A 14,837-nucleotide genomic window follows, 5' to 3' on the forward strand; every position below is an offset into this window, starting at 1 on the left:
TGCTTAACAAGTAATTTTTTGAAAAATGTTTTTATATTAAGAACCATGTTTTGGCAGGGAGGGGGCAATAACAGCTTCCCCATCAGCTTAACGCATTCAAGAGTTTGAACTAACTAAACTTACAATTAAAAAGGAGCAGTTTCCAAAGCAGTCTTCTAAGGCAGGAAGTCTAATACAGGAGGAAATTTCTGTTACCTCTTCACTTCATGCCACAATGCTCAGCTGTAGAGCATTTACCCACTTAAAGGAGATGTTTTAATATGTTTTATTTCAGGGCAGTAGACATTTGGGAGTACAGACAATTTTTTAACTTTTTCATCATTAAACTGGAATGAATAGTAATGTAAAATATGTTTTTTCCACTTTTAAACATGAGTCTCCTATATGCCAACCCATGAAGGAGCAGGCACTGGTGGGGCGTGAGGTAAAATCTGCAACACACTAGTCTGTGTGAACAAGGAGGTCCAGGGCTCAGTGGTTAGGAGCACGTTTTAGTCGTTGTGGACTTTTTCCACCATTAACTGCAATCACGGAAGTACTATATCCTTGGTATTGCAATCTCAATGGACACTTTTCAATTAACACCTCGTTCCACTAAACACATCTTGGGCACAACATATTGTCCCTCCAGGTGTAGGGGTGGAAAATGCAAGTAAGTCACAAGAGTACACTTACTCTCCCTTGTTTTTCAGGGATCCAGGCTTGTCTAGCATGAAATTTCAAGTTAACCCAGCCATCTGTGTTTGCAGGGAGACTTCTTCCACGTATCACACACCATCTGACACCATAGACCTCTTGCAGCGATTCCACTGCCTCCATCCTCCCAGCCCTGGCTGCAATTCTTGTCCAGGAAACCAGTATAGCCTCCTGGGTAGAAGTCATCACAACAACTGTATTTACTCCCTCAAGACTAGATTCATCAAGGGCAGATACTCCCTCCTCTGGGGGAAAAGCCACTTCTGGAGGGTCAGTGCCCTCAGAAGACATCTTCCTTTACCCCACCGATTTTCTTTTAGACTATGTCAGGATCTTGGTCTCCTTTGCTGTGACAGGAATATTCCTTTGATTTGGGTACACATGTTTACTGATTCACCTATGTGCTTGTAATTTACTAATAAATTGCTCTCTTCTAGTGGCAGTTACCAGAGCCAATCCCCCACTCTCGCAGCACCTGGCTAGCTCACTGGAGACAGAAAGGGATGTCAGAATCTACTTCCCCAAGATCAAGGTGGGCCCAGCCATTGCTGATTCTAACTTGATTAGTGGCTAATCATTGCTGGGGGCCCTGCTCTGAGGGTGGCTATTATTCCAAACTGCCCAAGAAAAGGTGGCTGAGGAGACTTAAATATACTAAGATTTTTCAGAGCTGGAGGGAATGGGGCACAGGTGAAGAGGTGCATTTGCTGGGCAGGTCTAGAAATCACAACTTTGGAGAACCATGGAAGAACCTCCTGGCCCACTTCCTATCCCTTCCTGGGACGGGTATGGAACTGGTCTGCACTTCCTTTGTGAGTTCTTGGCCTTGTCCTGGCCGGCAAAGACTGACTTTGGAAACTCCACTTGGCATGCCCCACCTGCAGAATTTGCCTCCCAGAAGGAAGCGCCTTAAGACTACTGAGTCGGACAGTCTGGGGCAAAGGCTTTGTAAACACCCAAGAAAGAGTGAAGGTCTATCTCCTGGCAAACAGAGGAGGCACCCAAACTCCTGGACACAGAGGAACTGCAAAGCAACTACAAGCACAAACCCAGGATAAGACACAGGCCCAAAAAACAGAAGGAAGACCCTGCATTTTGGATTCACCTTGGGTGGACTTTACAGATAGGAGAATGACACTCAAGAAAATCTGTCATATCATCAGCTTGTCACAAATTAAAAAAAAAAAAAAAAGACATTTCAGGGAATAAATCCCAGAGTTAATATTTTCAAGTATTAAAATGTATAGTGTGCAACAAAAGATTACAAAACAAAGAAAGAAGCAGGAACGAATGGGCCATAAAAAAGAAGAGTTTAAAAATCCAGAAGACACCAATGAAGACCAGACTGCAGACATAACTTACAAAGCCTTTTAAAATATAATCTTAAAAATGCTCGAGGAGATGAAGTAAAACACAGAGAAAGAACTAAAGGATCAGGAAAGCAATGAATGAGCAATATGAGAATTACATAAAGAGATGGAAATTTAATATATATATATATATACACCCTGGAATCACTGGGTGTATATATATACATGAAATGAAAAATTCTGAGGGTTTCAACCACAGATAGGAGCTGGAAGGAGAAACAATCAGTGAACCCAAAGATAAGACACTTACCATGAGTCAGGCTGAGACGCAGAAAGAAAAAGAAAAATTATACAAAGCAAAAATTGCCTAAGACTACTCTAGAACACAATCAAGGGTACCAATATATGCATTATGGGAATCCCAGTAGGAGAAAAAAGAGAGAATGGGGCTGAAGAAATAGTCAAAGGACAGAGAAATTTTCAAACTTAGAAAAGATGCAAATATGCACATCCAAAGAATACCAAACCATGTATTGATCACACTATTGCATAAAAAGGACAAGGAAAGAGTTCTAACATCTAGAAGAGTAAAAGCAATGTGTTGGGTGGTGCACTGGTGGCTCAGTGGCAGAATTCTCACCTACCATGCTGGAGACCCAGGTTCAATTCCCATGCCAAAAAATAAAAATAAAAAAGTAATGTGTTATGTACAAGGGAGTCCAAATTAGACTGAGTGCCAATTTCTCATCAGAAACCAGGGAGGCAAGATAGTGGATTAAAATACTTAACATGCTGAAACAAAGCAACCACCAAGCAAATATTATATATCTGGTTTAAGACTTTCTTTCAAAAATGGAGAGAGTTCCAGGAAGATGGTGGAATAGGACAGGTCGAGATCACCCCTGCTCCAAGGAGCAGCTAGAAAAGTGACAGAAAAACAACCAGGACAGCGATTCCAGGGTGTAAGTGACCTGGGAGGGTCTTCTACATCACATAGAGAGGCCCTGGTCGAAAAAGCAGAAGAATTGAGACATGGAGTACTAGATACCAGCCAGCTAGTGCAAAGAGCCTAATGCATCCCTTTCCAAACAGACGCTGAAAGCCCTCGGGAGTGCACGGACTAAGAGAAGGGGACAAGGAAGCTAAGCCACATTCCTTGAACACGCTACCCTCCTGCGCACTGCCCCAACCCTGCTACCCATGACTCCCTCTACACTCCACCCACCTGAATCTTGTCACCCGCCCACCTACTATGCTCCGAGCACCCCCGACCTGATCCCCTCCATGCCCATCCCTGCCCCACACCCCCCGCGCATGTGCACAAGTCTGTCCCAGCCAGACTCACCTCTTCCGTGCAAATACAGCCTTGCCCTACCCCTCCCGAGAACCGCACGCTGGCACCCAGCACCTCGACCCTACTTCCCCCTCCCTGCCCCCTGCAGGCAGTCACCTGCGCATCAGGGCTGCAAGCCCACCTCCATATCGCCGCCAAACCAGCATCCAGCCCAAACAGTTGCTCAGCCCCACCCCGTCCCCATCTGAGTGCTGCACATGCGCACATCAGCATGCGCACATCACCATCCGCCCCCAGCCCCAGATCCGTGCTCACATGCACACACTCCCACTCATGCCATGGTCTCTCAGCTCTGTGCAAGCACTGTCCTGCGCATCCAGACCACACCCACCCCCAATCCACGCAGGCGAAATCCCACCGTGATGCCCCGAGCTCTGTGCACGCGCACACCAGGGCCCTTGCGTGCCGACCCAGAACCACGCAAATGCACAGCCACATCCTGACCGCCGGACACCCCAAATCCATGCACTTACCTTTTGACGCGTGCACCCCACATGTTGCCCCCACACATGTACACTCTTACTCCCCCCACACACAAGTGCCCTGCTCCCACACCACGTAGTAGGTGCTCTCATGCGAATCTGTGCCACATAGTCCCCACCCTGCACACAGATGTACCCTGCCCCCATGTCACGTGAAGGTGTACCCACGCCAGGGCCCCGCCCACCCGATATCACACAATGAACAAGACCTGTGACCTGCCCCTACACACTTGTGCATCCACATCCCAGCCTCCCTGGACCCCTCCCCCTGTGCAAGGGCACACCCATGCCCTGGCATCCCTGTGCCTCGTACCTCAAACATGACACCCATGACCCACACACTCCACATGTCCATCTGCATCCTACCTACATACCAGCCCCATCACATCTACACAGCACCCCCATCAGCCTCTCGCCATGTCCTACACTGTGTCCTTCATGCCGCACCCTACTCCTGTGCTCCAAGCCCTGCCTAAGCTGCACCTTACCATCCCAACCCCATGACCCACAGGCACCAGCGTAATGTCCCCAACCTGTCCTATACCTGTGCCACAATCCGTCACCGGACAGCTGTGCTCCACCTAATACCCTGCATTCTGCTCCACACCCATCAGGAAAATACAAAACTTTAGACTACTGAAGAAATTATTCTAGTTTCCTAGCTGCCAGAATGCAATATACCAGAAACGGAATGGCTTTTAAAAGGGGGAATTTAATGAGTTGCTAGTTTACCGTTCAAAGGCCAAGAAAATGTCCCAATTAAAACAAGTCCATAGACTTGCCCAGTTTAAGCCATCCGGGGAATGATACCTCGGTTCAAGAAGGCCAACAATGTTTAAAATTTCTCACTCAGCTGCAAGGGCACATGGCGAACATGGCAGCATTTGCTGGCTTTCACGTGGCTCTACCAAAAAGGGGCTCTCTCCGAAATGTTTCCACTTTTAAAGGATTCCAGCAAGCAATTCCACCTTCAGTGGGTGGAGACACATGTCCATGAAAATCATCTAATCAAAAGTTACAACCCACAATTGGGTGGGTCACATTTTCATGGAAACAATCAAAATGCTCCCACCCAACAATACTGAATGAGGATCAAAGGGCATGGCTTTTCTGGGGTCCACTACAGATTCAGATCAGCACAGAAATCAACTTCGAAAGTAAACTTATGAAGATATTTACATGAACGAAGACAACAGAAGATCACTAACCATATGAAGATGCAAAAAGATACAGCCCCGTCTAACGACCAAATCAAAACACGAGAGGAGATACAGATTTTGGAACAACTAATCAAAGATATTCATATACTTCTACTAAATAAAATCAGTGAGCTAGCTAATGACATAAAGGAGAACAAGAAGACACTAGAAAAGCATAAAGAAGAATTTAAAAGAATAAACAGAAAAATAGCAGATATCACAGAGATGAAATCTGCTACAGACCAAATGAAAAATATACTAGAGACACACAACAGCAGATTCAAAGAGGCAGAAAAAATACATGAACTACAGGGCAGAACAACTGACTTTGAACACTCAAAACAGAAAATGACAAAAAAAAGATGGAAAAATTTGCACTGGATCTCAGGGAAATGATGGACAAAACAAAGCACACAAATATAAGAATCATCAGTATGCCAGAAGGAAAAGAGAAGAGTAAAGGGTTAGAGAGAGTAATGGAAGATACAATGGGGGAAAACTTCTCAACCTTTATAAAAGACAAATATGCGAATTAAAGGCCAATAAATTTCAAATAGAATAAATCCAAATAAGCCCTCCCCAAGACACATACTAGTCAGTCTGTCAAATGTTGAAGAGAAATACAAACTCTTAAAAGTGACAAAAGAAAAGCAATCTACTATGTACAAGGGAAACCACCTAAGACTGAGATCAGACTACTCAACTAGCACCATGGAGGTGAGAGGGCAGTGGTGTGATATATGTAAGATCCTGAAAGAAAAAGAATTCCAGCCAGGAATTCTGTACCCAGCCAAATTGTCCTTCAAAACTGAGAGAGAGACCTATATTTTGGAGCAGCTAGAAGGAAAAATCTGAGAGGATGGTATCGTAGTCCATGACAAAGTCTGGGATCTGTCCTGTAACTACTTGTGGAAGAGTGCTCTGAAAATTATTGCTTTCTTCTTTCTGTGTTTTGTATATGTGCTGGTTTGAAAGGATGTATGTACCCTAGAAAAGACATGTTTTAATCCTAATTCCATTTTATAAATCCAGACATTGCTTCTAATCCCTATTCAGCATTGAACGTTTGAAACTGTAATCAGATCATCTCCCTGGAGATGTGATTTAATCGAGTGGTTGTTAAGCTGGATTAGATGGAAGCATGTCTTCACCCAAATTTTCTGAAGCCCCATAAAAGAGGGAACATTTTGGAGAATGAGAGAGATTCAGAGAGAGCAGAGAATGCTGCAGCACCACGAAGCAGAGTCCACCGGCCAGTGCTTTCAAGATGAAGAAGGAAAACGCCTCCCAGGGAGCTTCATGAAGCAGGAAACCAGGAGAAGAAGCTAGCAGATAACACTGTGTTCGCCATGTACCCTTCCAGATGAGAGAGAAACCCTGACCTTGTTCGCCATGTGCCTTCTCACTTGAGAGAGAAACCCTGAACTTCATTGGCCTTCTTGAACCAAGGTATCTTTCCCTGGATGGATGCCTTTGATTGGGCATTTCTATAGACTTGTTCTAACTGGGACATTTTCTCGACCTGAGAACTGTAAACTAGCAATGCATTAAATTCCCCTTTTTAAAAGCCATCCGTTTCTAGTATATTGCACTCTATAGCAAGCAAACTAGAACAGTATATATATTATATTACACAATTTTAAAAGTTTAAAAAAAAAAGAAAAAAACTGAGGGAGAGAATAAAGATTTTCACAGACAAACAAAGGCTGAGACAACCTATCAATAAGAAACTGGCCCTACCTGCTGGCTGAAAAAAAAAAAAGACAGGAGAGAAAGGTGTGAAGGAGGGCCCAGGACTGAGGAGTACCAGGAAGGGTAATATAAGGACAAAAAGAGAAAGTGGAAAAAGAATATATACATCTGACAAAATACAAAGGATAAGATGGTGGATTCAAGAAATGCCTTTAGAGTAATAACCTTCAATGTTAATGGACTAAACTTACCAATTAAAAGATACAGATAGGCAGAATGGATTAAAAAATATATCCAGGAGACAGAGCCAAGATGGTGGCTTAGTAAGGTGCGCGATTTAGTTCGTCCTCCAGAACAACTACTAAATAACCAGGAACAGTACAGAATAGCTCCTGGGGCCACATCAGTGACCGGACACACAGCATACCCCAGTTCAGACCAGATGGACCGGCTGCAAGTCTCCCCAGAACCATGAGTTCCCCAAGCCACGGTGGCCGGTACCCCTCCCCACCCCAGGCTGCTTTCCAGAGGGAAAAGGAAAAGGACTTTACCAGCAGCAGGGGCTGAGCACAACTAAGCTTCAAGTGTGGAATTAATTCACAAATTCTGACTACTAAAAATAGGCCCTCAGCTCAGGTGAACCTGGTCAAAGCAGAGGTCACTCATTTTTGCCCCAGCGTCAAGGGGGCAGGGCTGACGGAAAAAGAAAAAAAAAGAAACAGAGCTTATTGTGGCTGTGTTTTGACGGAGGCTTGGCTGCCCTTGGATACAGTGGCAGGACTTCTCAGACTGCAAATGCCCCAGGCAGAGGCAGAAACAAACTCGTTTGAGGGCTTGTCTGGAGCCTTTGCCTTCCCCAGGGGAGGGGTGAAGCCCAACTCAGGTGGAATCCCTCCCTCAAGGAATTCAGACCGCAGGGCTTGGTAATTTGAAGCCATTAAAACCAGCCTACAACCTCTCCTCTGTCTCCACCACATCCCTAGCAGGGAGAGTCTGCCAAAGTTAAAGGTACCACATCATCTTATGCTGGTGGGACCTGCAGTCAGACAAGCGCCACACACAGGACAGGATAAGAAAAACAGAGTCCAGAGACTTCACAGGAAAGTCTTTCAACCTGCTGGGTCTCACCCTTAGGGAAAACTAACGCAGGTGACTCCTACCTCTTGACAAGAGGCCAGTCTGGGCTGGGAAAATTCAGCTGGGGTCTATAATACCTACACAGACCCTCCTAAGGGTGGGGGGGAAAAGGCACCATAGAGGCAGGGTAAGAAACAAGAAAACAAGAACTGAAAAATTCTCCTCTGTTGAACAAAACCTAAGCTGGTGGTCCTGAACGAGCTGAACTGAATGTCAAAGAACAGACAACAAATTCATCCAGCAAGAAAACTCTAGGTAAAAGAAGTGAAAACAATCTCCAGAATAAACTAAATAAGGTAATTAAATGCCTGGCCACCAGCAAAAAATAACAGATCACACTAGGAAAATTGAAGATATGGCCCAGTCAAAGGAACAAACCAAAAATTCAAATGACATACAGGAGCTGAAACAATAAATTCAGAATATACGAACACACATGGAAAACCTCATCAAAAACCAAATCAATGAATTGAGGGAGGATATAAAGAAGGCAAGGAATAAACAAAAAGAAGAAACTGAAAGTCTGAAAAAACAAATCACAGAACTTATGGGAATGAAAGGCAAGGTAGAAAAGATGGAAAAAACAATGGAAACCTACAATGGTAGATTTTGAGAGACAGAACATAGGATTAGTGAACTGGAGGACGGAACATCTGAAATCCGAAAAGAAAAAGAAAATATATGGAAAAATATGAGCAGGGACTCAGGGAATTGAAAGACAACATGAAGCGCACAAATATACGTGTTCTGGGTATCCCAGAAGGAGAAGAGAAGGGAAAAGGAGGAGAAAAACTAATGGAGGAAATTATTACTGAAAATTTCCCAACTCCTATGAAAGACTTAAAATTACAGATCCAAGAAGTGCAGCATACCCCAAACAGAATAGATCCAAACAGACATACTCCAACACACTTACTAATCAGAATGTCAGAGGTCAAAGAGAAAGAGAGAATCTTGAAAGCAGCAAGAGAAAAGCAACCCATCACATAAAAGGGAAGCCCAATAAGACTATGTGCAAAGAAACCATGGAGGCAAGAAGACAATGGGATGATATATTTAAATTATTAAAAGTGAAAACTGCCAACCAAGAATTTTATATCCAGCAATATTGTCCTTCAAAATTGAGGGAGAAATTAAAACATTTTCAGACAAAAAAATCACTGAGAGAATTTGTGACCAAGAGATCAGCTCTGCAAGAAATACTAAAGGGAGCACTAGAGACAGATATGAAGACAGAAGAGAGAGGTTTGGAGAAGAGTGTAGACTATGAGTGAAGGAAAATTAGATATGACATATAAAATCCAGAAGGCAAAATAGTAGCAGAAAGTACTACCTATGCAGTAATAACACTGAATGTTAATGGATTAAACTTTCCAATCAAAAGACATAGTCTGGCAGAATGGATTTAAAAAAATTACCCATCTATATGCTGTCTCTACTCAAAGAACATGAGGGTAAGGATGCAAACGGACATTTGCACGCCAAGGTTTATAGCAGCATTATTTACAATTACTAAGAGGTGGAAGCAGCCAAAATGTCCATCAACAGACGAGTGGCTAAACAAACTGAGGCATATACATAAGATGGAATATTATGCTGTTGTAAGACAGAATAAAGTTATGAAGTATGTAACAACATGAATGGACCTTAAGGATATTATGCTGAGTGTGATTAGCCAGAAACAAAAGGACAAATACTGTATGGTCTCAGTGATATGAACTGACATTAGTGAATAAACTTGGAATATTTCGTTGGTAACAGAGACCATCAGGAGATACAAATAGAGTAAGATATTGGATAATTGGAGCTGAAGGGATACAGATTGTGCAACAGGACTGAATATAAAAACTCAGAGATGGACAGCACAATATTAACTAACTGTAATAAAATTATGTTAAAACATTGAATGAAGCTGCATATGAGAATGAGAGAGGGCAGAGGGCTGGGGCATAAATGAAATCACAAAGAAAGATAGACGATAAAGATTGAGGTGGTATAATCTAGGAATGCCTAGAGTGTATAATGATAATGACTAAATGTACAAATTTCAAAATGTTTTTGCATGAGGAAGAACAAAAGAATGTCATTACTGCAGTGTGCTGAAAATAGATGGTAATATTTTAAAATTTTAACTTATCTGTGAGACTAAAGCAAAAAATGTTTATTTGGTACAAATTTATATTTTGACTAGTGCATCTCCTAATATAACTTATGTAGATAGCTGGTTGAACACATTAAGTACATGGAACCTCGAGTAGAGTATGAGATTTTGTTGGTTTGTCCAGGTGATGCCCTGATGAATCCCAGAGTAATCTGATCAGTGAGTGGAAAAGTATTTGCAAAGTCCCCTTTGGGGAACGGTGAGAACGGGGGAAAACTCAACGTCCCCAAGTTGAATTCTTGATATTCTCACAAGCAGTGTGGGCAACCAAAGCTATAGGCTGAGCCCCCAGTCTTGGGGTTTGTTCATATGAAACTTAACCCCACAGGGGATACGTAAAGCCTACTTAAAATTAGGCCTAAGAGTCACCCCCAAGAGAACCTCTTGTTGCTCAGATGTGGCCTCTCTCTCCAGCCAACACAGCAAGCAAACTCACCACCCTCCCCGTCGACGTGGGACATGACTCCCAGGGGTGTGGATTTTCCTGGCAACATGGGACAGAAATCCCAGAATGAGCTGAGATTCAACATCGAGGAATTGAGAAAAACTCTAGAATGAGCTGAGATCCAGCATCAAGGGATTGAGAAAACCTTCTTGACCAAAAGGGGGAAGAGTGAAATGAGACAAAGTGTCAGTGGTTGAGAGATTCCAAACAGAGTCGAGAGGTTATCCTGGAGGTCATTCTTATGCATTAAGTAGATATCACCTTGTTATCCAAGATGTAATGGAGAGGCTGGAGGGAACTGCCTGAAAATGCAGAGCTGTGTTACAGTAGCCATGTTTCTTGATAATGATTGTATAATGATATAGCTTTCACAATGTGACTGTGTGATTGTGAAAACCTTGTGTCTGATGTTCGTTTTATCTACCTTGTCGACAGATAAGCAGAACATTTGGAATAAAAATAAATAATAGGGGGAACAAATGTTAAAATAAATTTAGCTTGAAATATATTGATCAATGAAAGGGAGGGGTAAGGGGTATGGTATGTATAATTTTTTTTCTGTTTTTATTTTATTTTTCTATTGTCTTTTTATTTCTTTTTCTGAATTGATGCAAATGTTCTAAGAAATGATCATGACGATGAATATGCAACTATGTGATGATACTTTGAATTACTGATTATATATGTGTAATGGAATGAGCATATGTTAAGAATGTGTTTTTCTTGTAAGTTTTTTTTAAATAATAAAAAAAAAATTTTTTAAATAGGCAAAAGATTTGAACAGACATTTCTCCAAAGATATACAAATGGACAAAAAATACATGAAAGAATAGTCAACATCACTACCAGGGAAATGCATATCAGAACCACATGAGAGTCCAGTAGAATGGCTACTATTCTAAAATAGAAAACTACAAGGGGATGTGGAGAAATAAGAACACTCATTTGTGGCTGCTGGCAATGTAAAATAGTGCAGCCTTTGTGGTAGACAGATTGGAGGTTCTTCAGAAATTTAAGTATACAATTACCATATGATCTAGCAATTCCACTTACAGGTATATACTGAAAGTAACAGAAGATAGGAATTCAAACAAATTTTTGCACACTGGCATTATTCACAACTGCCTAAAGATGGAAGCAATTCAAGTGTCCATCAACCAATGAATGGATAAACAAATTGTGGTATATATATAAACAACGGAATATTATTCACTCATAAAATGGAATGGAAATCTAATATATGTAACAACATGGATGAACCCTGAATACATCAGGTTGAGTGAAATAAGCCAGACACAAAAGGAAAAATATTGTATAATTTCATTGATATGTAATTATTAGAATAAGCAAACTAATAGAATCAGAATCCAGAATACAGGTTATCAAGGGACAGGGCGGGGTTAGGGAATAGGGAGTTAATGCTTAAAATGTACACAGTCCCTCTTTGGACAATAGAAATTTTTGGTAATGAATGGTATGGATGATAACACACAGCATTGTGAGTATAATTAACAGCAATGTTATATATATCTGAAAGTGATTAAAAGGAGAAATGTTCAGTTGTATATATGGTACCTGTTCTAGTTTGTTCGCTGCTAGAATGCAAACCACCAGAGACAGACTGGCTTTCTACAAAAGGGGATTTATTTAGTTAAAGTATAGTTCTTCAGAGGAAAGGCAGCTAACTTTCGACTGAGGTTCTTTCTTACATGGGAAGGCACAGGACGATCTCTACTGGCCTTCTCTCCAAGCCTCTGGGTTCCAACAACTTTCCCCAGGGTGATTCCTTTCTGCATCTCCAAAGGCCTGGGCTGAGCTGTGAGCGCCAAGATGAGGTATGCTGAGCTGCTTGGGCTGTGCTGCATTGTGCTCTCTTATTTAAAGCACCAACCAATTAAGCCAAACATCATTCACTGCAGCAGGCATGCCTCCTAGCCGACTGCAGATGTAATGAGCATCAGATGAGGTTCACATACCATTGGGTCATGTCCAAGGCACAGAACTAGGTGCCTTCACCTGGCCAAGTGGACAACCGAATCTAACTACCACATGTCCACCCCTTGTCAACTTGGCAACTACACGCATCACCTTAAACAATATTAAGGTCCAAAAAATTCTCTTCTGGCTGTGGACCTGTGAATCTCAAAACAAGCTGTCTGATGCCAATACGCAAAGGAGAATATTAACAGGATGCAGGCTTTCATTTCCATAGGGAGAAACTGGAAGGAACACAGATGTAAAACCTGCAGCAGGGCAAACACCACTGGATTTCAAAATGTGAAAGTCACTCATCCTTCAGCTTTAGAAAGTTGCAGTCCCACCCTTTCCAAGGGCCTAGGCAGTGGCGCACCTCTTTCCTAATCAACCTTAGGGAACACTCTTTCTCAGCTCCACTCTCTCCAGGCATCGGGGCCACACCTGGGCTCTCTGCCATTTCTGGGGCACACACGCAACCCCTTCATGTGGTGACAGCCAGGCTCTCTCCAGTCACCCAAGGAGTGTGCTCTACCTTCTCCAAGGCCTGCACAACTCTTCCACTGCAACAAGGTGGGAGATTCATCCTCACCCTTCACAGTAAACTCACCCTCTCCGTGTATATGGGTGGGTCCACTCTCCTGGCCAAGGTTTCTTGGCTTCAGACCTGAGCTTCCATGGTTCTCTCTCTGGAAACTCCAATTTTTCCCTTTTTTGTCCTCCTTTGTCAAGATTGGCAGTGGTTCCGTTTACACCAACAGTCTCTTCAAGCACTCCAAGACTTCTCCATCATTCTCTCCACAGTTCCTCCAAAATCTTACCCTTAGCCATCTAAAAAACCGTTCCAATGTATCTGGTATTTGCAAACAGCAGAAGCACCCCACTCTCTGGTACCAAATCTGTTCTAGTTTATATGCTGCTGGAATGCAAACCACCAGAAACAGACTGACTTTCAATAAAAGGGGATTTATTTAGTTAAAGTATGGTTCTTCAGAGGAAAGGCAGCTAACCTTCGACTGCGGTTCTTTCTTCATGGGAAGGCACAGGATAATCTCTACTGGCCTTCTCTCCAAGCCTCTGGGTTCCAACAACTTTCCCCAGGGTGATTCCTTTTTGCATCTCCAAAGGCCTGGGCTGAGCTGCAAGTGCTAAGATGAGGTATGCTGAGCTGCTTGGGCTGTGCTGCATTGTGCTCTCTCATTTAAGCACCATCCAATTAAGTCAAACATCATTCATTGCAGCAGGTACACCTCCTAGCCGACTGCAGATGTAATCAGCAACAGATGAGGTTCACGTACCATTGGCTCATGTCCACAGCAACAGAACTAGGTGCCTTCACCTGGCCAAGTTGACAACTGAATCTAACTATTACAGTACCTGAATAAAAAAAAAAAAAATCCATGGAACTGCATTACAAAAACAGTGAACCCTAAGTTAAATCATGAACTATACTTAATAATACAATTATTAAAATATGCTTTCTTAAATGTAACAAATATACTACACCAATGCATGGTTTTAATAATAAGGTGGTGTGCCAGTTTGAAGCTATTACGTACTCAAGTAAAGCCATGTCCTTCAATCCTCATACAATATTGCTAGGTGGGATCTTTATGATTGTTTCCATGAAGATGTGACCCACTCAATCATGGGTGGTAACTTTTAATTAGATGGTTTCCATGGAAACAGGTCTCCATCCATTCAAGGTGGGGTTGCTCACTGGACTGTTTAAGATGGAACCACTTTGGAAAAAGCTCAGAGCCAACAGAACCAACAGAGCCCACACAGCCAGAGTCCTCTGGACAACAGAAGGAAAACACTCCTGGGAAAGTCATGAAATGAGAAGAGAAAGCTAGCAGACATCGCCATGTGCCATCCTAGCTGAAAGAGAAATCCTGAACTTCATCGGCCCTTTCTTGGAGTTAAGGTATCTTTCTCTGGATGCCTTAGTTTAGACATTTCTATGGACTTAGAACTGTAAACTTGCAACTTAATAAGTTTCCCTTTCAAAAAGGCATTTTTTATCTGGTAAATTGCATTTCAGCAGCTTACAAACTAAAATAGGTGGTATATGGAAATCCAGTATTTTATGACCAAATGTCCTGTAAACTACAACTCATCTAATTAAAAAAGAAAAAAACTGAAAAAAATAAGTTTGTGAAAATATGGCTCCCATTTTATCAAAAAACTATAATTGCCCATAAAAAATAAACAAATTTACTAACTTTATCAGTATTAAAACACAACAAACAAAATTAACTACTAGATCAGGAAAATTTCCAAGCAAATGGAAAGAATGAGTTGATTTAGATCACACATTTTGTAATCAATACACAATTATTACAGTCTAATTTATGTACAAGGCACTGTGTAAGTAAACAGGGCAA

General features: G+C 42.2%; 1 protein-coding gene and 1 pseudogene across 1 annotated transcript in view; both read right to left on the reverse strand.

Moving 5' to 3' along the window:
* BLTP3B (bridge-like lipid transfer protein family member 3B) overlaps positions 1 to 14,837 on the reverse strand; it is a 176,117-nt gene that overhangs the window by 136,658 nt on the left and 24,622 nt on the right.
* On the reverse strand, positions 472 to 3,487 carry LOC143690347 (developmental pluripotency-associated protein 4 pseudogene; annotated as a pseudogene).

Source organism: Tamandua tetradactyla, chromosome 7, assembly GCF_023851605.1.
Source record: "Tamandua tetradactyla isolate mTamTet1 chromosome 7, mTamTet1.pri, whole genome shotgun sequence".
NCBI lineage: Eukaryota > Metazoa > Chordata > Mammalia > Pilosa > Myrmecophagidae > Tamandua > Tamandua tetradactyla.